This window comes from Schistocerca americana, chromosome 2, assembly GCF_021461395.2.
Source record: "Schistocerca americana isolate TAMUIC-IGC-003095 chromosome 2, iqSchAmer2.1, whole genome shotgun sequence".
Taxonomy (NCBI): Eukaryota; Metazoa; Arthropoda; class Insecta; order Orthoptera; family Acrididae; genus Schistocerca; species Schistocerca americana.
In genome coordinates, this window is record NC_060120.1 from 253,346,119 (window position 1) to 253,371,106 (window position 24,988).

At 41.7% G+C, this 24,988-nt stretch overlaps 1 protein-coding gene across 1 annotated transcript in view; it reads right to left on the reverse strand.

Annotated features, from left to right (window-relative positions):
* Nucleotides 1-24,988, reverse strand: part of LOC124595126 (centrosomal protein of 162 kDa) — a 241,962-nt gene that overhangs the window by 134,328 nt on the left and 82,646 nt on the right. The gene's annotated exons all lie outside the window — the stretch shown is intronic.

Here is a 24,988-nt window from a genome sequence, read left to right on the forward strand (position 1 = left end):
CAGCCCTGGGTTCCACATTACTATTGCTTTCAAGATAATCACAGCTCTAGGCACTAGTGAGATCGATACATGATACTATCTTCCAACACAGTCACTGAAAATCTGTAAACAACGGTCAGAACGTCCTAACAATCGTTCAATTCCTCGACTATGCAAATGCGCTCCTTCGTCGCGGAGCCCCACCATGTCTCCATCGTTGGAAAATTCCCTCCACCCCCGTACACCGCCCCAAGATCTTTCAACTTGCCGACAAGATAGAGATAAAGTGTGCAAGTTCTGGACTGTATGGCGGAAGCTTTGAAACCTCTCACCGAAAATGCTGAACCAAAGATTGTGTTGTGCGCGCCATGTGGTGTGTTGCGTTGTGATAAAAAACAATGTGTTTGCTTAATTCTCCCTGCCTCTTCTGTCGTTCGCTCACCTTGATAGAAAAAAAAAAGAAAAACCTTGTTGTTGCGTAATGGGGAGTGTAAAATACGACAGAAGGAAAACAGGTCATTCCTTTAACCGCAAATAATAATACATCAGGGATCTTCATCCTCTCCCCCTACAAAAACACGGAAAACAACGAAAAATGACCCTTTGCCCACAAAAATATGTCTAGAAGCAGTCTCATTATACTTACATTTTCATTTATTCATTCATGCTTTTGTAACCATTGCTTTTGAGCCTAATTAATACAGCTCGCATTTTAAAATCAGAATTAAGGTTGCCGGCTCAAGGTGAATGAAGGAAATAACTGTGAATCTTGAAGTATTCCTGGCATAGTGGGTGATCCACAAAGTTTCGGGTGCGAAAAGTCTAGTAACGTTCCGAGACGAAACACTGACTGCCTGGCAAAGTCACAGACAGTACTAATGAAACTCAATGATCTGAGACATATCTACCATGGTGTTTAGCACCGTTTTCAGTTCATCACTAGTGTTGTTGACACGGATCACTTATAACTGGAACTCCAGACAACAATTTAAAGTATGGCGTAATGCAGAAAAGATGAATAAAGGAAAGAGAAAAGCTTTGAAAGAGGTGCCGTGCTAATTAGAATAAATTTATAGTGGTGGATACCATCTTATGAAGAAACTGGGCCAGTCACTCCACAGGGAATTGGTGCAGGTCCTCGACACAGACCTGTTCACACAGGTAGAATTTGGGGACATGGTGTTTGATAGTGTGTGGAGAAAATCCACAAAATTTGCAGCCATAAACTTGCCCGCAAAATGTGCAATTGGAAGAATGAAGTGCAGAGAGTTCTGATGTCATAGTGTGACACCCCTATATCGTTAACAACATGTGCAAGCTTTCTTCTGTCAGGGGAGTGTACTGTAATGCGGGCACTGGTGTGTTCCTATGAGCTTAAGTTGCTGCTACAAGATGTATGTTGTACCTGTCAGTAAAAAATGTAATTCTTCATTTCCAACCATTTATTTCTTATCTAAAAGTACTCAATTTAGGATTCTCCACCATCCAGATAATTTTAACCTTTACAGTCTGTGTAGAGTATATGCTGCCTGCTTACTGTCTATAACAGATGGGCTTGTTAGCTCATTAACTCTAGTGACAGCCTTATGCAATAAAGACTGGATGTCTTTTTTGTAAATCGTCTACTAAAAGCGCTAAATTCCAGCCTCCTGCAAGTTAATGCCTTCGTCTCGATTATGCACCACGGTGTATCCAAAAGAAAGGTAGCAAATCCCTCGCAAAAAATGATTTGTCCACAAAATAATATACAAAGTTACTAAAGCACTTCTTCCCATAGTTACCACGGATTTCTAAGCATGTGTTCAGTCGGCAAAACAACAAAGGCAGCATCAACGAAATTATGGTCCAGCTCTAGGAGCCACTTAGCAACAACTTCCTGAACATAAGCATCGGTTCTGGAGTGGCAGGCAGCCAGCCAGCTGCTGCTTCAGTAGTCCATCACTTGGTGTAAGATCCAGTTTGCATGGAAGATATTCTAATGCAGTCCATTGGGAATGCTGGTTAAATCATGCGTAACCGGGGCCGTATGCATGCCGACATAACACAGCACACCTTTGGAAAGCAATCCGTCACTTACTCTGAATCTTCTTCTGTACCTGTTCCAACATGGCACAGTAACTGACAGCAATCGCACGATCACCATGGGTGAAGAAATCAACCAGCAGCACAACTTGCATGTCCCAGAAGACTGGCCACAACTTTCTTCATGGATACTGTTGTTTTGAATTTTTTATTGCAAAAGGGGAAAATTTGTGTCTCCAGGACAATTATACTTTCTTCATCTCAGGTTTCAGATGAAGTACCCATATTTCGTCCCCTGCGATGATTCAGTGCAGGAATGGAACACCCTCTACTCAGTACAGTAGTAACTGCTGAAGAGGCAAACCCACTCGCGTGGGTATATCATCATCAGAGAGCTGCTGCAGTACGCAGCGAGAATACATCCTTGTACAATACATTCTGCACAATATCAACTACATTGCCAATGGAGATGCTAACTTTGTGTGCTATCTGCCTCACATGAGTGTGACGATTGGCTTGAATCAAACGTTTGACATCATAGACATTGTCACCAGAGATGGATGTGCTCAGCATACTACAACTAGTGAGGAGGACCGTGCACAGTGAAGCATTGTGGTGTTCAAAGCAACTTCAGGCTGATAACAACTCTACTCTGACAAACATTTCCGAAGCATGTGACATTCTGCTGTTATGATGTGATGTGGCCATTCCACACCTCTGGCATTACGTGAAGGAAAGGGTCTTTGCTAATCATCTGCAGACTTAAAACTGCCATTCAGTCAAATAAGCACCATTCCACACGCTATTTAAGTTGTGTAAAAAAAAAGTAAAGTCTTACGGCATAACTGGCTTGGAGATCCCGAGGGGCAGGTTCAGCCTATCCTTCGTGCACATTGCCACCTTTCCTTCATAAAGTGTGAGATTTGCAGGTTATCTGATGCATGTAGATGACTATATATATACATGTGTGTGGGGGGGGGGGGGGAGGGGAGGGGGGATAATGATGAGATGGAAGAAGTTGAAACCCGGTGCTAGCACACATCCTCCTCCTCTCGAACAGCACTGGGTCCCAGAGCTCAATGTCCCCACCTGAAACACGGATCACCATGAATAGTGCCACACTGTCTCACTCTATGAGACAATGCAGAGAGCTTTCGAAGTTAATCCTGGACATAGGCAAAGAGCCTGATGATCGACAACTTTACACCACCAGTTCTCCTTCCCTTAGTCAACAACGCCTGGTGTGCCCAGGCAGTTACCAACCCAAGCAGGCACAACCAGCTTTGCTTAGCTTCCAAGATCTGATGGGAAGTGGTGTCCTCTATGAGGCAAGGCTGTTGGCTTAAGAAATGTTACGCTATATTTCGTGTGACACTTTCTGCAGTGCGTACTTGCAAAGTGGGTAAATTCTGAGGATATTACTTTCAAGGTGTAGTGAGCTCTCCAGATAAGTGTTACACACTGAGGCAGTTGTCGAATTATGTACTTGTATTTCATAACTGTATTAAACTACTACTCGTATTCGCCACGTTTCTGATATAATATGAAATTTGTAGATACAATATGTGTAACCCCCCTATTGTAGATGAATTTGGCTATTCTGGCAGCAAAATAACTGTTGATGGCTGAAGTACTGGGGGTTTACAAAATGCAGAGCGGCAATAGCAAGAAACGATTTGCTGTGAATGATAAATTTAAAGTCTAGTGTAAACTGAAGTGTTAGGAAGTCATTTCTTACAAGTATTCATCTAGGATGTACAGAAGTGACATTAAACACTACTGGGAAGAAGAGAATTGAGGCTTCTTAAATATAGTGCTACAGAAGAACACTGAACATTAATTTCATGGACTGGATAACTAATGAGGAGGTACAACAGTTTTATGGCAAAACTTGACTAGAATAAAAGACCGGTTGATAAAATGTTTGATCAAGTATCAAAGAAAACTGAATTTGGTACAGTGGGATGTGCGAGAGAAAAATTATAGAGGCCCTACAATAAGCAGGTTCAGTTGGTTCTAGTTTGCAGTAATTATGCAGAGATGAAGATGGTTTGGTTTGTGGGATTAAAGGGACCAGACTGCAACGGTCATCGGTCCCTTGTTCCAAAACTTAAACTACCACACAGAGCAAAAAAAAAAAAACGGATAATAGAGACAACAGACAACACACGACAAGAAAAACTCAGACAAAGAACAGACATAACAAATTAAAATCACACGGAGTGTGGCGGTGGTTGGCCGACCATAGAATAAAAAAGGAAAAGCCAACCACCGAGAACACATTAAAAACTCTGTTTAAAACCGTAGGCCAAAGGCCAGAATCAACACAAAACAATAAAATAAAACATAAACACTCAAATTAAATGATAAAAACCCCCTGCCCGAATAAAACGTAAAACTAAGCCAGCCATAGCAGGGTCATCAGTTAAAAGGGCAGGGAGTGTATCAGGCAGCGCAAATGTCTGCCTGACCACAGCTAAAAGGGAGCAGGCCAACAAAATGTGGGCCACTGTCAAAGCCGCCCCGCAGCGACACAGAGGAGGGTCCTCCCGACACGGTAAGTAACTGTGTGTCAGCCAAGAGTGGCCAATGCGGAGCCGACAAAGGACGACTGAGTCCCTGCGGTTGGCTCGCATGGATGACCGCCACACAGTCGTCATCTCCTTAATGGCACGGAGTTTATTGGGCATGATCCGATCGCGCCATTCAGCGTCCCAAAGCGCAAAAACTTTTCGGCGGAGGACTGCTCGCAAATCAGTCTCTGGGAGGCCAATGTCCATAGATAGTTTACTGATGGCCTCTTTCGCCTGGCGGTCAACATATTCATTGCCTGGGATACCGACATGACCGGGGGTCCACACAAAGACCACAGAGCGGCCGCAACGGGCAAGAGTATGCAGGGACTTCTGGATAGCCATCACCAGATGAGAACGAGGGAAACACTGGTCGAGAGCTCGTAAACCGCTCAGGGAATCGCTACAGATCACGAAGGACTCACCTGAGCAGGAGCGGATATACTAGAGATGAAGAGGCTTGCACAAGTTAGACTAGTATGGAAAGCTGTATCTCATCAATCTTCCGACTGAAGGCCACAACGAAATGTATTATGTTGGTTAAGGGAGCTTGTATATAGTCAATGAATTTCTTCAGTGAATATACTGGCACGCTATCAATGCCTGCTGGATTTTTTAAAATCTTGTACTGTTTTACTGACTTATGCTCTATGGTGGTAACACTATCATTACATTTGCTGCAAGGCCATCTTGAAGTACTTCCATTAGGATATAGACGAGATGCCCTGACCAAGAACTTTTAATATTATTTATTTACTTTGTGTTCCATAGGTCCATTTGCGAAAATATCGCTCGGTGTAGAATGAGTCAATTTTTATGAGCTACTGTTTAGTACTGAAGTACACTGAACTTATGACAGTTCAATATATAAGCTATCATACGTTACTTCACTAGGAATATGCAGAAATATACACATCTGAGATTAAGCTATGCTGTACATGAACAAAGAATGATGAAACTGTCATAGAGACCACAAAACCTGATTTATGCATATGAAGGAGATATTGTGCACTGTGAAAATAAAATTCACCTACACTATAAGACGACCTGTCAAGAAGTAACTACCTTAGTTTTTCTTTACACTTGGGCACTGTACTATCATTTTTTAGAGCATAGTGTATACACAACTTCCTCAGAATATTGTAATTACGGTATGAACTATATTGCTTTCGAATATGTTGCCATTTTTAGTAACAAAGCATACCAGGGGAAAATATACTGAGCAGCTGTTGTAAAATTCGAAGATTTCTAAAAACACATCTGCCTGAGTGTCTCGGCTGGACACAATTTTTACAGCTTGCTTCTGCACATAAAATACGTTTTTCACTAGCAGCAGATTTTGCATTAATATTATATAATAGGCCGTAAGTGAATGAAAATAACAAAAGTGTGTTGTTTTTATTGTACTCATCTCTCTACTGCGAGATATGATTATTAAGGCAAATGTTGCTGTGTTTAATCTTTTACACGGATCTTGAATATGGTAATGCCACTGCATTTTTCTCTCTATATGCAGACCCAAAAACTTGGAGGACTCAACCTTTAAAATCTCATGCTTACCCTTTTTCTTTTTTTTATTTGTTTCATCTGTGACATTAGTATTAGACAAGAAACGAATATAATCTGTCATTTTTAGTTGACTAAAATCCTATTAATTTTTAAACCAATTACCCACATCTGCAAATGCTTTATTTACTACCACACTTAATATATTCCCTGAATGATTATTAACTGATACAATGGTGTCATCAGCAAGCATGGTGATTTTTCCATTTCTGTACATTGTGGCAAATTGTTAGTAAGTATTAGAAAAAGTGGTGAGCCCAATACTAAGCCTTGTGGCACTCCAATGGCAATGGAGCCTCAGCCTGAAGATATAGTCACCACACATTCCTCTCATGATAATGCTTCTGCTTTCCACGGGAAAGATAATAGTCAAGCCACTTACCTACTATTCTACTAATTCCAAGGTTCTTTACTTTATTCAAGAGAATAAGGTGACTAACACTCTCACCAGATCACAATATATTCCAAATGTCATAATATTGTCATTTATGGATTCCAAAACATTCTCAACAAATGCATGTACTGCTCCGTCTATTGATACCACTTTCTGAAAACCAAACTGGTTATTGCTCAGGAAGTTGCATTTACCAAGATGCTCAACATTTGCTGTGCATACACTTCTCCAACACCTTGGAAAAAATGGAGTGTAATGATACTGGTCCATAGTTTATAGCATTCTGGGAATGGAATGAACTCCAGCGAAATTTCTGCTTTTTAAAGATAGAATTATCTTTTATCTTTCCTTCACTGTTGTTTTCCAAACATGCAGCTCATCTATTTTGTTTGTTAGTGTGTTGTGTAAGAATTCTGTAGCTCTATTTACAGAACCCAAGCATCCTGCTGGATTTGTAACTATTAAGAAATGATTTCAGCAATGCCCACTTTACTGCATGTATTTCTTAAACCAATCATTTCTTTGGCAAGCTGAACTATTCCCTGCCTCATTTTTCACCTATCTCCATTCATTAATATCTTAAACTACACTTTATACTGCATCAACATTTCTGAACTATTAGACAGTCTGGCTGATACATACAATTTCCTGTTTGATTTACTTGGAATTTTTTATCTCTGAATGGTCCATGCCTTAAATGTAGTGTTAAACTGGTTTTCTCTAACTCTTTTCATTGGAAACACTTTCTCAAAAAAAACTTGTAGCTTGATTACTAAACAAATTCAATTTTGAGTAAATATTTGCTGTATTATATATCTTAGAGCTGTCTGCTAACTGTAGCTTCTGCCTGTATGTATTCATTGTTTCTCTATTTATTGATCCCACAGTTTTCCAGACAGGGTGTGGTTTTATCTTAGGACTGAACTAAGGGATAGTAAGAATTACAGCACCATGGTCTGTCAGCCCATTTAAGACTTGACTGTCGAACTTCTGTACCTGGACTTATCAATAAAAACATCAAAAGTATAAGCACTAGAATGGTCAGTTACTCTAGTGGGGAATTTTACCCCTTGCAGTAAATTATAAGAACCCATTAACTGCTTCAGTTCTTCTCCGTTACTACTTTCAGCCAAGAGATTTACATTAAAATCTCTTAGTAATACAAGTGAAATGTTTTTGTAAAATTTTGACATGACTGCCTCACTCTGAGAAAGATTCTCAGATTCCCTACAGGTGCCCAGTAAATTGATAACATGACAACTGATGCACTATTTGCTGTCAGTTCTATACCACATATTTCCAAGTGTTGCTCAACACAAAAACTGCTTAAGTATGGGGCTCTACCTGCCACATTATTTCTAGCATAAATCACAGTCCACTTTTCTCCATGGTAGATCGACAATAATGAGATGCTAAAATGAATCTGTCAATATACAACACTCCACTAGTGACATCTGTTCTGTGAAATAATACGTCAGGTAGTAGCTCACATTCAACATCACTTCAATTCATCACTAACTGGTCTTTTACTTTAAGTCCAATTGCTCGAGATTTAGGCTTGTTTAGATGTGCAACATTTTTCGAACAGTTAGGTACCAAGATAACTTTTCGAAGGACATGCACTGGTGGCTTGGGCTACTGATATTCTGCTCTACACTCTCTCTCTACAGTGAAGGGTACCAAAAGACCTCCTGAAGCAGGGAAGTCTTTTGTCTTCTTAGTTTTTTTACTCTTGTGGTGGCTGCTGGAGATTCCAGTAATTCTGACTGTCTAGCAAGTTTCGAGCCCTGTGTGTCAGGTACAGCCAGATTTTGTATCTCTGTAATGGAATCTTTAGCTGAACACACAGCACAAAATGCTAATTTACATGGTACAGGTGCTGCTTTTTCCAGCGATGGAATTGTCACATGCTTCTCTGTTTTGGTAGAGGCAATAGCCCTTTATGATCTGCCTATGTAGTCTCCTATGCAGCCCATATATTGTGAAGTGCTCTGTAAGCGAACTCTCTGCTTCAACAAATTTACCACGGTTAAAACAGTTACATACTTTTCTTATTTTTCAATTTGCTACATTTATTTTCTGATCTGCAGATGAGCTGTCTGTCAGGTCATACACATGAGGAATGTTAACTGCAAAAGTATTCACACAAGGAATTATTTCTGGCATTGCCTTTAGAGTTCTTATTGCTAAGTGGCTTTCTTTGCTATAAATATTGTTTTCTCCACTGCCCTTCCAGTACTTCTGAGACAGGAGCTTCAGAGTTAGAAATGTCTGTTATTTTAAACTGTGTATGCACATTTCACAAAACAATTTGAGGTGTGCTGTCAGTGACTTGCGGAGCATACATGTTGATGTGGAAAAGAAAACTGTGGTATGTGCACACCACATTGTTTAGTAACCAGTACAAGGATTCATTTGGTCTCATTGAGTAGTAATTCTTGTTTGAGCAGTCTGATAACATTACTGGTGGGTTCATATTGAGGGTGTGGAGAGATAGGCATCCCTTTGGGTGCACGAACAGGGGGGGGGGCACAAAAGCTCAGTGGGGGGATTGGGGGGGGGGGGGGGGGAATTGAAAATTGTTTGAGAATTAACCAGGTGAGGCCTGTGACTTCTCCTAACCATTATGTTGCTATCTTCTGCCCACAAGAAGAAGCCTTTCTCTGTGACTGTAAGTGCATGCAGTCACTACAGCATCATTTCTAGTTTCTTTTCATCCGAGCAGCATTACAAAGGAACAATCCATCACTAGGCTGGCACGTGGTAACAATGGGGTTGATGAACACAACTGTTGTCTGAATGAACTGATCATGTTCAATAATTGAGTTCGCTATGAGTCTGTAGAATATCGACCATTGGCCAGCAGTTGCTGAAACAATTACGTTCGCTACTCGACTGAAGGCTTATGATTTACGCCAACTGAGAGCTGGAGGGAGCTGTTTGAGTTAGAGTGCTACGAAGTAATTGAAATAACAACAGCTGAAATGGAAAATAGGTCTCTCATATATCACATCCTTTTGTCTAATGAAATACCTTCACTGAAAGCTTTTTATCTGTTCATGAAAAATGCACAGCTGTTTCAATGCCAAATACAGCAGAGTTCTTGATGCAGTAAGCCAAATAGCTGCTTTCAAATTCCAACTGGAAGATCAAGAAGAGCATTCACACAGTTTTCTATTTGGTTATTTTTAAGATTTTCAAAATATTGGTTAATGAATTCATTGAAACATCGAAATAGCTCAAGAATATTTATAACAATGGTGACTGGCATCTTGTGAATGGTGTTTCAAAAAATTAAAGATGATTAAAAAACTATATAAGGTCATGCACTGGTGCAAGCAGACTGTCAAATATAGCTATGTTGTCGACAGAATATGACATATCTGCTAAACATGAGTTCAATGAAATAAGTAATGACTTTGCTTCATTTAAAGCAAGGAAGTGAAAAGTAAAATTATAATAAAACTACATTTCCCAGAAGGGGATAGTTTATCAACTCTTAATTATAGCCTTTTTCATTGATTTCCAATTAGTAATTTATTCACTACTAATTATTTATGAGTAATAAATAAAATTGTTAGTAATTAAACTGCTTAGATATACTAAAACCATTGTATGGTAACTGCCATAAACAATAAGATGTATATTTTGTTTTAGTCACAATTTTTATAAAGTTTTTAAAAAAATTATAAGTTTTAAGAAGTAAAGTGTAATTTATTTACTGCAAAGATGCAGACACTTTGTAGTGTACAATATTTTTTTTTCCAATGCAGTTCTCAATATTTCTTTCAATTATGCTTCGTTTTCGTCACGTCTATGTAATAAATTGTAAAATTTGCTACCACCTGGTGCAAAAGATCATAAAAAGGTAATTTTATAGGGGGGCGGGAGGGGGGGGGGGGGGAGATGACGGTAGCTTTAGTAGTTATATGACGGGCGTAGTATGACGACCATGGTACACACAGCTCTGAACTTACTTATTCATCCTTTTTTTAAATGTGAAGTGGTATGGAAAGTTATTTTGTTGCTGATCTGCCAACTTTGGTATACTGTGACACAGGTGGAGATCGCCAATGAGAATCCTCCGGAAGACTACGATGAAGACTCTGACTACCGCATTGGCCATAGGCTCACCTGGCACCGATACCACTCTCTCGCTGGTAAGTCACCAGCAGTCCAATAATCAAGTGAGAAGAGCCATGGAATGCAAATTTGACATCAGCACAGGACTTCATATTATCCATTGAACCACGGCAGTCCAACAGCTAATTCATTCTAGCACTCAGTAAAAGCTCCCGACAAAAAGATATCATTCGATCATACACTATAATTGCCCTAGTAGGTACATATAGATTTTGATAATGCTTTACACAGAGACAGCTCTTCACTCACAAAGATCTCAACATCTTCATGATGATTAAAAATTGTCACGGTTTACATAGAATGACTTTCTTTTTCTTAAAGCTGTTTGGCTTCGAGCCACGTGCCCATCTTCAGCAGCACGCTACAGAAGTCGAGTCAGAATGTTAAAATGTAAACAGGTGCATAGCAAACAAACTCTGTTAACAGTTTTGTACCAGAGCTTGATAGGGAATACTTGCATAGTTTAAGATTACATTGCTGTATATACAGCAACTATAGGAACATTTTTGGCAGCACAGCCAAAATTATAGTCACCTGACTAACACAGTATGTGTGTATGCTCACTAAGTTAATCAGTGCTAGTTGTTGCATTATGGTTGACTTTTTGCCGTTTTGGGAGCATGATTACTAGTATGATGATGACCTGCAATCCAACATCTATGTTGCATGTTTAACTATTACGAATTTCCCCTCTACTTTACTTACTTTACATGAAGGATCCACCCTTAGTATGTGGACATGATCCATTCCCTTTTGTGTGATAACGTTCTGATTGCATTGGCAGGCTCATATTCATGCAAAAATGTTGAACGGCACTGGCCAAAGAATCATAGATAAGGGACGCCACACAATTGGTTAAGTTGCATACTATTTGGTTAAAGACATTTGTGTTACACATGTTTTGCTGCTAAAACGCTTATGATATGATACTTTTAACCATTGTACACATATTGTGTTAGACATAAGACAAACATTTTGATTGTGGTGCCAAAAATGTCCCCTATAACTTTTAACCCGTGGAAATATTTTGTGTCAAGCTGATGTACAAAAACGTTGACCATGTTAATTAGGTATACAACTATGTATATTTTAACATTTTGACTTTTACTGGCTAGTTGGGTAGTGTGCCGCTGATGATTGTCACATAATCCACTACTGTCCGACATCAAATGAAGTTGCTGTAATTCATGTTCATTATCTCCATCCTATTGAAGATGGAATTTTGGATCTGCAGCTGCAAAATATTAAATAAAGAGAAATTACCTTCCTTTTAGTAGCTACTTTACTTACTTTTTTTTTTTTTTTTTTTTTACAGCTTGACTGCTTTTCACATACCAGTTGAAATTTTGAAGTATAACTGTTAAGTCATTATTTTCGCAATTCAGTGTAAAATGTTTAGTCAACTTTATGCTTTTCTTAACACATGGACTAACTGAATATTTTATGGGAATGTGGCTGGGTAGAATTGTCCAAATCATCAAAAATTTTGACAAGTTGCCTCCCCACAATGCTGACGCATTATACTACAGCATGACATGCACCCCCACGGAGGGCTGTGCTGCGCCGGCACAGATGACAGAAGAGAGAAGTAAGGAAAACAAACCACACGTGGTGGAGCAGGCAATAATTCCACCTGCCAACGAGAGAGAACTATCGTGGAAATATTATTGACAAAAAAATACATGGTGGCCAAATATAATTGGCCCAGAAAATATTTATGAGACTGGCAGAGAACTAATCCTCATTAATGATCAGGAGAACTACTCATCACAGAAAATGTTGGAAACGGTGATTTCCATCCACAATTCTGTTGCAATCACATGTCTACAAATGCGCATCTCCTGAATGCTCTGTGCTGAGTACCACACTGCGGGTATCTTCTCAGAGGTCCCATTCTGCATCCGGGGTTTGTGGAAAGCTAGAAGAGGTCCTGTGCCTCCAATGCTTTGTGACTGATTGTGTGTGTTCTCTTTTGGCTTGTCCTCTGGCCTGGCCCTTTTCAAGTGGTGACCTTCTGGTGCCGGCACAGTGGTGAGCTGAACAATCGCATGCTGCTACGTGTGTGTGCATATGGAGCAGTTGGAATGGGCTGCCTACTGCTGACCAGCTGACAGCTAGGTTGCTTCTGCAGCTATCTTCATACCAGCAGCCACCTGCTGTGATTTGCTGAGCCGTGGCCACTGTGCAATGAAACACACTTGTGAATGTGCAGAACAGGCCAGTGGTGTTGCCAATTCTCGCATCAGCGGCTCAGTTACTGGACGGTGCCAAGACATTTCAGTGTGCTGCTACACTGTGGGTGCCTCGCCAACTTGCGTGTGGTAGATGCCCCACCTCGTCTTCTTCTGCACAGTGGGGGCAGACTCCGCCCCCACTGCTACATGTGGGCCACTCGGCTGTCCTGCTCAAGAGGCCGCCCATTTGCATCCGTAATGTATACTTTCTGGGGCATTGGGCTGTCTTCTCAGGTGGGTGCCGCCATTGCTGCTGCATCAGTAGCTGTGACAGCTCTGAGCTGACAACATCACCTGTCCTGCTGGAGTCATCTGGGTGCAGAAGTCAGGGAGTGCACCTCCTTGTGCTGCTGGTATCTCCGTCCTGGCTGAGGCACAGACGGCGATCAGAATGTGATGCTGTGAACTTCCGTGGCACCGTGTAGGGTATTCCACATTGGCGAGCTAATGCAACTAATTTCTCGCAGGCATAATAATTTGCATATTGGTTTCTCTTCTCTCTTTAGGGCACACTGCTGGCTTGGATGGCTGCCAGCACACTTCATGCAGATGTCAGAGATTGAGCAGTGGTGAGCTGTGTGCCCACACCGTGACATTTGAAGCTTTGCAGCAACCCATGCCACAGCTTCACATTTTCTATGTTTGAGTGAGTGTGAAGAGACTGTGTGTTTAATGAGCAGCTGAATGCAACACAAAATGGTGTTCACGATAAAAGAACGCATGTTCACTGTCGAGTGTTATGCAAATCACAATTCACAGAAAACCATTTGCACAAGAGTTTAAGACTGGAAGTCCTTTGGAAAAATCTCCAGCAAAGTCTGGAATGCAAAACTTGGTGGCAAATTGGCAAAAAACAGTCTCTGTAGCAGATAAACACTGCAACAAGAGTCAGTCCTGCTTCAGCCTTATTGCAAATGTTTTCTGGGCCAGTTTTATTTTGCCCATCCAGTAGTAACATAGCAAGGACACGCACTTAGTGTATCACTGTGCTGTTTCATCAGGCACAGAGTGGGTCTCCAAAAAATTCAAATACAAGCCCTACCCCAATTTACAGGGCTTCGTGCTAGTTTAATATCGATAAATTCTCTTAGAATTATACGTGGAGGCCAAATCTTTGTGTTGCTCTACTCTAATAGTTGGCTAAAGTCAGAGCAGCATTCTAGAATTAAAGATTTGCTTGCCTGTTGTAAGCCAATGTGGCGCCTATGTTCAATACAATAATCTTCAATAGTCTATAATGTTTGTTCCATATAAACTGCACAGCACAGAAAATGTCTTACACAAGCTGTATATCTGCCAGTGTGTGTGTGTGTGTGTGTGTGTGTGTGTGTGTGTGTGTGTTCAGATTCATGGGGAGCAGTGAATAAAAGAGGATGTCTTATGAATCTAAAAATAAAGTAACTTCATAATAAAGTAGAAACAACATAATAATCAAAATGAAAGTGTCCTGTTGGATAGTTGCTTACAAAGATCTGCCACTGGGCAACAATCAAAACTGTGCTGCTCTACCCTGTGCACTGTAACGAGCTCAGACGACCCTCAGAACACTGTACATAAAGTGCTCCAAATGCCACTGCTCGAGCCTTTTTCTCTCTTCGACAGCAGCCTTCTTGAGGTCATCTGTGGATGAGGAAGGTTCCTGCAACAATGTACTATAGGCCCCAAGCACACTTAATTGGATCATATGAACAGATACTAAGATAGTTTCCTGACTCCTCGAGGAAGGATGTTCACAAGTCTGGTTGTGCATTATCAACATGGGAGACAAATGCACTGCTATAATGTAGACTGTAGTGCTGGACAATGGACTGGAGGATCACACCCCAAAACTCCACAGCTCTCACATTACATTGAATATGATGAGAGGCTTCTAACATATGTACCTCATACCAGCCAAAAACAGACATGACTCCCTGCAGAACTCGTGGGACTTTATGCCTGAGGCCTGCATTGGTACACGGCGGTCTTCACATTATACTTCAGTGATTGTGAGGAGTCACACAAATCCCGTTGGTGAAGAGAACGTGACTCCATTCATCCAGGTTTCACCCATGTAGTGACACAGCTCTCTCAGTTTCCTCAGCACTTCCGTTGCATTCTGCTTGGGGTACCCATGAGCCACAATTTATAGGTAGCATTTGTCAGCTGGTTTTGTTGATTGTGAACAACAGCTACATGGCGTACATTCCATGCTGTTTGTCTCATGACGGCCCTAAAATGTTAAAAAGATATTACTGTGGTGCACACCAATTCAGCAAGTAACTTCCCATACTAAGTACCCTTCTCGCCAGAAAGTGAGAATGTGTGCACCGTCTACGCTTGAAATGACGCTTCGGGGGATATTGGTGAAAAAATTCATTGTCCTGTTCACAATTTGAACATAAGATATCCTACTGAAATACACGGAGACTGTTCCATTACACAAATGGCTGTATGTTGCTAATTTCTGTACTCAAAGAAGGTATTGAGAACAGATATTAAAAAATACAAACCCCACAAGTCATAACAATGGTGTAAAAGATTTTCCACCAATTTCTGTCAAGTCACAACTGCAAGGCACCTAGTAAATACCTCCCTTGCAAGGACATAAATTCACATTTCAAAGCCTCTGAAAAAGCTATGTATTCGAAAGGAGGTCAGGATACACACTTCAAATAATTTTTCATTACATCTCCCTGCCTCACTCTTTCTGCCACCCTTTATACTTACAGATGATTGTTAGCACAATGCGTGTCCAATCTATCAATCATTGCAACCATTATTGTGAACGATGCACCTGAGCTAAACTCACTCAACTGACAGGCTTCCTGGGTTAAAGTACACATTGACCTAAGCACCAAGCAGGGCTGGTGGTTATTGCTGAAACAACCAGTTTTTGATTATACACTTTAAAGTAATAAATGTAGTCACTGAACAAAGAATGGAAAATTCTAAGACTCCCTCCCACTTTTGCATTACATGTCTGAAGATATGTAGAATCAAAGTATCAAGTAAAATAGTCTGTCCACCATTGGCTGCTGTTCTCAAAAAGTAATATGGGGTTGAATATTAAAAATAATCCCAGAAGTTTCCTATTTTTTGAAACATTACTCAAAACTCACATGTGGAAACCCAGGATCACACCACTATTTTGGCATTACAAATAGTCGGTTCTTAAAGGCTTAAAACTGAGGTTGGAGAACTTTTATTTTTCGTGTTAAGTTGTCCACTTCCAAGCGCTACAAACATCGTCTAATAGACCATGCAACACATACATTATTGTCTCTGTGATGCTATACTAATTCTTATTTGATGTGTTTGTTGCTTATTTCTAAATGTTAGAGTTGTTATTATTATTATTATTATTATTATTATTGTTGGCGAATTTTCCCTAAAAGGAAATCGTTAAGCTTATGACTTTGAAGGCTTGTTCTTCTTGTCCTTCCAGTACTCCTTCATTCTCTTGGAGAGGGCCTCTTTTCTCTCCTCAGACCATTCTTGTTTGGTCCGCTGTTTTAGCGCTTCTGACTTTACTTCCCAATTGTCTATGTGTTTTCGGAAGGTGCTTCTGTCTGTGGTGTTTGTGGTGCCAATTGCTTGTAGGTCTTTTCGGACTCCTTCCATCCAGGGCGTCGAGACTTTAAGTGTCTTGATGTGTTCTAGAATTTTCTTGGTGAGTCTTGTTTCAGGGAGTCTATCTAAATGTCCGTAGAATTTAAGGCGCCTTTTTCTCATATCGTTCTCGATGTTCGAATATGCTTCTACTGTTGAGTTCTACTGTAGTCTGTAGCCATCTGGTGTGGGTCTTCCTCCTAAAATTTTCCTCATGATTTTGCGTTCTTCTTTTTTGATTTCTTCAATTTTGATTTTCCTGGTGAGTGCTAGTGTTTCGCTGGCATACAGTACGGCGGGTTTGATCACTGTGTTATAGTGTCTGATATTGGTGTTTCTGGAAATGCATTGTTTGTTGTAGACGTTTCGTACCATGCCTAGTGATTTCCGTGTCTTCTGTTGTCTGTCTTCGTAAGCCAGTTTCTCTGTTCCGGTCGGTTCGATGATTTCGCCTAGGTATCTGAAGTGTGTGACCCCTTTAATTTTGCCGTACTTGGTTGTGATGTCGTCGCCTTCTCTTGTTAGGACTTGCGTTTTTTCAAAAGAGATTTGTAGGCCGACTTTCTCGGCGCATTCTTTCAGGATTTCGATCTGTGCTTTTGCTGATGTTGGGTCATAGGTCAGTATCGCTAGGTCGTCTGCGAATGCTAGGTAAGGGATTTCCAGTCTTTTCCTTCCTAATGTGACTGGTCTCCAGGTGTTTTGTCTCCTGACTTCAGCTTCCCATTCGCTCATTACTTTGTCCAGGACGATGTTGAACAATAGCGGGGATAGTCCATCTCCTTGTCTTAGGCCAGTGTGGATTTCAATTGGGTCTGAGATTTCGCCCATGAATTTGACTTTGGATTTTGTATTGGTTAGTGTCTGTTCGATTAGTCTTCGGGTCTTTTGGTCTAGGCCTTTTTCTCTGAGGATTTGGATGAGGGACTTTCTGTCGATCGAGTCGTAAGCCTTTTTGAAGTCGACGAAAGTGCAGATGATTTTTTTGGGGCTTGTCATGTGGGATTTTATGATTGATTTCAGGTTGAAGATTTGTTCGGGGCAGGCTCTGTTGGGTCTGAAACCCGCTTGGTATTCCGAGATGGCGGGTTCCAGTTGTCCTTGCATTCTGGTGAGAAGGCAGGTTGATAGAATTTTGTAGATGACCGGTAGCAGGGAAATTCCTCTATAATTGTTTGTGTCTGTCCTGTCACCTTTCTTGTGTAGCGGGTGAATGAGTGCGGTCTTCCAGTCGTCAGGTATGATTTCGGTTGTCCAGGTGTTCTGAATGATTTGTGTGATTTCGTTTAGCGAGTTTGGTCCTAGGTTCTTCAGCAGTTCTGCCGTTATTCCGTCTTCACCGGCTGCCTTGTTGTTTTTCAGTTTCTTTATGCAGTGGAGGATTTCTTCTTTTGTTGGTGATGGTGAGTCTTCCGGTGCGTTGGCCGGTTCTCGGGGTTCGAAGGTTGAGTTAGGTTCCGGGCAATTTAGTAATTTTGAAAAGTACTTCGCGAGCTCTTCACAGTTTTCTTTGTTGGTAAGTGCCAGTTTTCCGTCTTCTTTTCTGAAGCAGAGGTTCTGTGGTGAGTATCCTTTGACTTGGTTGGCGAACGTCCTGTAGAAATCCCGTGTGTTGAAATTTCTGAAGTCTTCTTCGATGGAGTTTAGCTGATCGTTTATGTATTTGCGTTTCTCTTGTCTTATTGTTTTCGATGTTTGTCTTCGAATTTCATAGAAGTTGTCCCGTGTTTCTTGTGTTTTGTTGCTGTTGTAGTTTGTGAAAGCTGTTCTTCGATTTTGTAGGGCGATTTCGCAGGTAGTGTTCCACCAAGGGTGCCTGGGTTTTCTAGTCAGCGGGATCAGTTCTTTGGCTGTGTTCACAATTTTTTGTTTAAAGCTGGTCCAATCTTTCGCCTCTTGTTTTTCCCAGTGTTCTGTGATGTTCGATTCTCTGATCTTTCTTGTATCAAATTTCGGTGAGGTCAATTTCTTTTTGTGTTGTCTTCTTGGTGTGAGTTTGATTTTGATTCTTGTTAGGTAGTGGTCCGAATCTATGTTGGCGCCTTTTCTCACTTGGACGTCGTGAATTTCTTTCTGGTATTCATAGGAGATTGCCACGTGATCTATCTGGAATTCGCCTAGTGAGTAGACTGGTGATCGCCACGTCTTTTGTTTCTTGGGCTTTTTCATCAGGGAGGTTGACATGATTTTGAGGTTGTTTTGCTGGCAGAGTTCGATCAGTCTGGTGCCGTTTTTGTTGGTGAATTTGTGTGCAGGAAAATTTCCTACTGTTTTTCTGTAGCGTTTTTCTCTGCCGATTTGTGCGTTGAAATCGCCTAGTAGAATTTTCGCGTTGTCTAGGGGTATTTTTGCCAGGGTGGTTTCGAGTTTGTCCCAGAATTTGTCTGTTTCTTCTGGTTTGTCCTTGTTGTCTGTGTTCGTGGGGGCATGTACGTTGATGAGGGTGTAGTTCTTGTTGGCGTGTTTGATTCGCATGGTCATGAGCCTGTTGTTGATCGCATTGACTTCTTTTACTGAGTCTAGGATGTTTTTGTTTACTGCGAAGGCCATGCCGAGGAGTGCTCCTCCTTTGCCGATTATTGTTGTTATTAAAATAGCACTGATTTTCTATAACAATCCAATGTTTCAAAGCAACTGAAATTTTATAATAAATGTTACTTGTTTTTTAAAAATATTTTATTTAAAAACCAAAACGTTTTGTACTGCTGCTACGGCAAACTGAAAAGTCATTTTTCTTACCAGGTTATTAGTAAAAACTAAAAAGAACCTGTTATATGCAAGACCTTACAAGTACCAGAAAATACTGGTTATTTAAAACTAAAACACCAGTACTGGTTTTCCCCGAGCAGTTTCTCCCATCCCTAGCACTAAAGTATGGAAAACCAGTTCACACTGAAGGAAGGTTAGGACTTATTGTCCCATTGATAAAAAAGTCATTACAGATGGAGTGTAAGCTCAGAATGGAGAAGCATGAGAAAGGTAACTGGCAGTTCCCTTTTCAAGTTAAGTGTCTTGGCTTTCACATTGGGCATGTTAGGGAAATCATGGAAAAGAGAAATCTCCATGGCCAAATGAGGATTTGAAGCATTGTCATCCCGAGCACGAGTCCAGCATCTTACTGTACTGCGAAATGCTGCTCGGACTCCACACATTGACGCAGATGGTAATGGCCAGTGCTTTATTTGTGACAGTATGCACTGGTATGCCGCACCAGTAGCACTGACGAGAAAACATCAGAACCAGAGATTCTGAGGTACGGTACCGTAGAAATTCTGTTGTGGATGAAGTGATGTAAAACAAATGCTCAGAAAAGCTTTAAAGTAACATTTTAAGAAGTCTAAATTTAAAAAGTCACAAAAGGTCACAAAACCAGAACTTTTTCCAAATCTAGCACTTTAATGACTGTACTTACGGCAGAACAAAACTGTGTAAGATTTGGACTGTTCTAACCAGCTCCGAAATATCAGTTAACTATTAAGTGCCTAATAAAAGGTGCCGCATCTATAATTCTATATTACTCAATGAAGTAGCCTGTAAGTAACATAACAGTGTGCTCCCTGCCGCCGTTGGATAAGCAGCTGCAGCAGCAAGTCGTATACTCTTAGCTCACTTATTTGTTACATAGTTTAATTCTTAATTTCTTTGCGTGTTTTTGGTATTTGCATTGTTTAATTCATAAATTTCGGGCGTATTATAGTATTTGAGAGTTGTAGCATCGCGTTTTAGTACCTGAATAGTGTAAAATCGCGTAGTCTCCTTCCGCCGCCGAGCAGTGTGTCAGCAGTGCGCAAGTGTTTGTTTTGAATACAGTCAGAGAGAGTCCCTTTAGTCAACCAATAGTGCCAGTAGTGCTAGTGTTTGTTTTCAATACAGTCCAGAGACAGGTAGTGCTATTTTCATTGTTTTCTACAAGTCGCTAGCAATCGCAGTTTAGTCAATAATCAGCCGCCTTTAGTGAATTAGCAGTCTAGTTAAAAGTTGATTAACTCTCTTCAGTAAATTGATTCCTTAGGATGGATAGGATGTGTGTCTGCTGTGCACGGACGCAGGAGGAGCTGGCCACTGTTCGCGAACAGCTGAGCGTGTTAATGGCCGCGGTCAGCCGTCTTCAGGCTGCTGCCTCGGAGTGTAGCGGCAGTGGGGAGTCTGGTGTGTCGCAAGGTACACCCCAGGTGTTACATGCATCACCCACTGTCCCTGCTGTCGAGACATCTTCGCGGGTACCGGGCGCGGTTGGGCCACCCTCTCCCCAAGGGGAGTGGCTGGTTCAGCGGCGTTCGCAGCGCACGAGGCGGAGGGTAAATGTGGAGGCTGGCCGTGTGGCATCGCCTGCTCTGCCTGTGAGTAGACATGTGGCTGCTCCTTCAGCAAGGTCTGAGCAGGCACACGGGGGGAGGGGTTTATTAGTTATTGGGAGCTCCAACGTTAGGCGGGTGATGGAGCCCCTTAGGGAAATAGCGGAAAGGTCGGGGAAGAAGGCCAGTGTTCACTCTGTCTGCTAGCCGGGGGGTCTCATCGGGGATCTGGAGGAGGCCCTGCTGGCGGCGATAGAGAGCAATGGCTGCACCCAACTACAAATTGTTGCTCATGTCGGCACCAATGACTCCTGCCGTCTGGGTTCAGAGGTCACCCTCAGTTCGTACAGGCGGTTGGTGGAATTGGTGATAGCGGAAAGCCTCGCTCGCGGGGTGGAATCAGAGCTAACTATTTGTAGTATCGTTTCCAGAACCGATCGCGGTCCTCTGGTTTGGAGCCAAGTGGAAGGCTTAAACCAGAGGCTCAGACGATTCTGCGGAGATCTGGGGTGCAAATTTCTCAACCTCCGCTATCGGGTGGAGAAATGTAGGGTCCCCCTGAATAGGTCAGGCATGCACTACACACCAGAAGCGGCTACAAGGGTAGCGAAGTACGTGTGGAGTGCACATGGTTTTTTTTTAGGTTAGATAATTCCCTCCCTAGGCCAGACAAGACGCCTCCTGAGGCGCGGCAAGGTAGGAGTAGGCAAAATGCAACAGGGAATAACAATATTAATGTGCTAATAGTAAACTGCAGGAGCGTCTATAGAAAGGTCCCAGAACTGCTCTCATTAATAGACTGTCACAATGCCCATATTGTACTAAGGACAGAAAGTTGGCTGAAACAAGACGTAAGCAGTAATGAAATCCTAAACTCAGATTGGAATGTATACCGCATAGACAGGCTGGACAGTGAAGGGAGAGGCGTGTTTATAGCGATAAGAAGTGCAATAGTGTCAAAGGAAATTGACGGAGATCCGAAATGTGAAATGATTTGGGTGAAGGTCACGGTTAAAGCAGGCTCAGACATGGTAATTGGATGTCTCTATAGGCCTCCTGGCTCAGCAGCTGTTGTGGCTGAGCACCTGAAGGATAATTTGGAAAATATTTCGAGTAGATTTCCTCACCATGTTATAGTTCTGGGTGGAGATTTTAATTTGCCGGATATAGACTGGCAGACTCAAATGTTCATAACGGGTGGCAGGGACAAAGAATCCAGTGAAATTTTTAAGTGCTTTATCTGAAAACTACCTTGAGCAGTTAAACAGAGAACCGACTCGTGGCGATAACATATTAGACCTTCTGGTGACAAACAGTCCCGAACTATTTGAAACAGTTAACGCAGAACAGGGAATCAGCGATCATAAAGCGGTTACGGCATCGATGACTTCAGCCGCAAATAGAAATATTAAAAAAGGTAGGAAGATTTTTCTGTTTAGCAAAAGTGATAAAAAGCAGATTGCAGAGTACCTGACGGCTCAACACAAAAATTTTGTCTCAAGTACAGATAGTGTTGAGGATCAGTGGACAAAGTTCAAAACAATCGTACAATATGCGTTAGATGAGTATGTGCCAAGCAAGATCGTAAGAGATGGAAAAGAGCCACCGTGGTACAACAACCGAGTTAGAAAACTGACAAACAAAAATTACGCGAAGCGAAATGTAGTGTGAGGAGGGCTAAGCGAGAGGCGTTCAATGAATTCGAAAGTAAAGTTCTATGTACTGACTTGGCAGAAAATCCTAAGAAATTTTGGTCTTATGTCAAAGCGGTAGGTGGATCAAAACAAAATGTCCAGACACTCTGTGACCAAAATGGTACTGAAACATAGGATAACAGACTAAAGGCCGAAATACTAAATGTCTTTTTCCAAAGCTGTTTCACAGAGGAAGACTGCACTGTAGTTCCTTCTCTAGATTGTCGCACAGATGACAAAATGGCAGAGGAATAGAGAAACAATTAAAATCGCTAAAAAGAGGAAAGGCCGCTGGACCTGATGGGATACCAGTTCGATTTTACACAGAGTACGCGAAGGAACTTGCCCCCCTTCTTGCAGCGGTGTACCGTAGGTCTCTAGAAGAGCGTAGTGTTCCAAAGGATTGGAAAAGGGCACAGGTCATCCCCGTTTTCAAGAAGGGACGTCGAACAGATGTGCAGAACTATAGACCTATATCTCTAACGTCGATCAGTTGTAGAATTTTGGAACACGTATTATGTTCGAGTATAATGACTTTTCTGGAGACTAGAAATCTACTCTGTAGGAGTCAGCATGGGTTTCGAAAAAGACGGTCGTGTGAAACCCAGCTCGCGCTATTTGTCCACGAGACTCAGAGGGCCATAGACACCGGTTCACAGGTAGATGCCGTGTTTCTTGACTTCCGCAAGGTGTTCGATACAGTTCCCCACAGTCGTTTAATGAACAAAGTAAGAGCATATGGACTATCAGACCAATTGTGTGATTGGATTGAGGAGTTCCTAGATAACAGAACGCAGCATGTCATTCTCAATGGAGAGAAGTCTTCCGATGTAAGAGTGATTTCAGGTGTGCCGCAGGGGAGTGTCATAGGACCGTTGCTATTCACAATATACATAAATGACTTAGTGGATGACATCGGAAGTTCACTGAGGCTTTTTGCAGATGATGCTGTGGTGTATCGAGAGGTTGTAACAATGGAAAATTGTACTGAAATGCAGGAGGATCTGCAGCGAATTGACGCATGGTGCAAGGAATGGCAATTGAATCTCAATGTAGACAAGTGTAATGTGCTGCGAATACATAGAAAGATAGATCCCTTATCATTTAGCTACAAAATAGCAGGTCAGCAACTGGAAGCAGTTAATTCCATAAATTATCTGGGGGTACGCATTAGGAGTGATTTAAAATGGAATGACCATATAAAGTTGATCGTCGGTAAAGCAGATGCCAGACTGAGATTCATTGGAAGAATCCTAAGGAAATGCAATCTGAAAACAAAGGAAGTAGGTTACAGTACGCTTGTTCGCCCACTGCTTGAATACTGCTCAGCAGTGTGGGATCCGTACCAGATAGGGTTGATAGAAGAGATAGAGAAGATCCAACGGAGAGCAGCGCACTTCGTTACAGGATCATTTAGTAATCACGAAAGCGTTACGGAGATGATAGATAAACTCCAGTGGAAGACTCTGCAGGAGAGACGCTCAGTAGCTTGGTACGGGCTTTTGTTAAAGTTTCGAGAGCGTACCTTCACCGAAGAGTCAAGCAGAATATTGCTCCCTCCTATGTATATCTCGCGAAGAGACCATGAGGATAAAAGCAGAGAGATTAGAGGGTACCCTCCGCCACACACCGTCAGGTGGCTTGCGGAGTATGGATGTAGATGTAGATGTAGATAACAGTATGAACTGAGCCAAAGTTTTGATATGGGATGATAATTCCTGTTTGTCTTGCATTATTTCTCACTCGATTTTCTTGTTGTCTTCTGTTTGAAAACTGATTCGATTCAGACTTGCATGCATCTATGTTCTCTGTAAGGCTCTTCATCCTTGTATAGCTACTGCACGCTACACCCATCTGATCCTGCCTACTGTATACATCCCTTGGTCTCACCCTACAATTTTTACCCCCCCCCCCCCCCCCCCCCCCCCCCCCCCACACACACACACACAAACACACACACACACACACACACACACACACACACACACACACACACAGAGAGAGAGAGAGAGAGAGAGAGAGAGAGATAGAGAGAGAGAGGGGGAGGGGAGGGGGGGGGGGGGGGGATTGAGATGTGTAGTTGGCAAGGACAGTCAGAAAGTATAGAGTTTCCCAAAGCAGGTGTGATATTTGTATATTTATGAGCATAATTCTGTGTTAAAGAATGGTGAACAATAAACAACTTGCGTTTAAATCAAAATCTGAGCTCGACTATTCATTGTCATGATCTAGTGTGGAGTGAATGTGGAATGGTGAAACAATATCTGAAGGGGAGTAAGCTAGCTTCAGAATTAACTGATCTGTTTACATACTCTTATAACTGCCGTCTGCTTTTTGTGCAAGTTGTAGATAACCTTTTGCTCCCTGTATTTTCTCTCTCCTCCCTGTAGAATTACAAAGTTTATATTCCAGTCAATACGGTCAAAAGCTTTCTCTAAAGCTACAAATGCTGTAAGTGCAAGTCGGCCTTTCTTTAATCTATCTTGTACAATAAGTT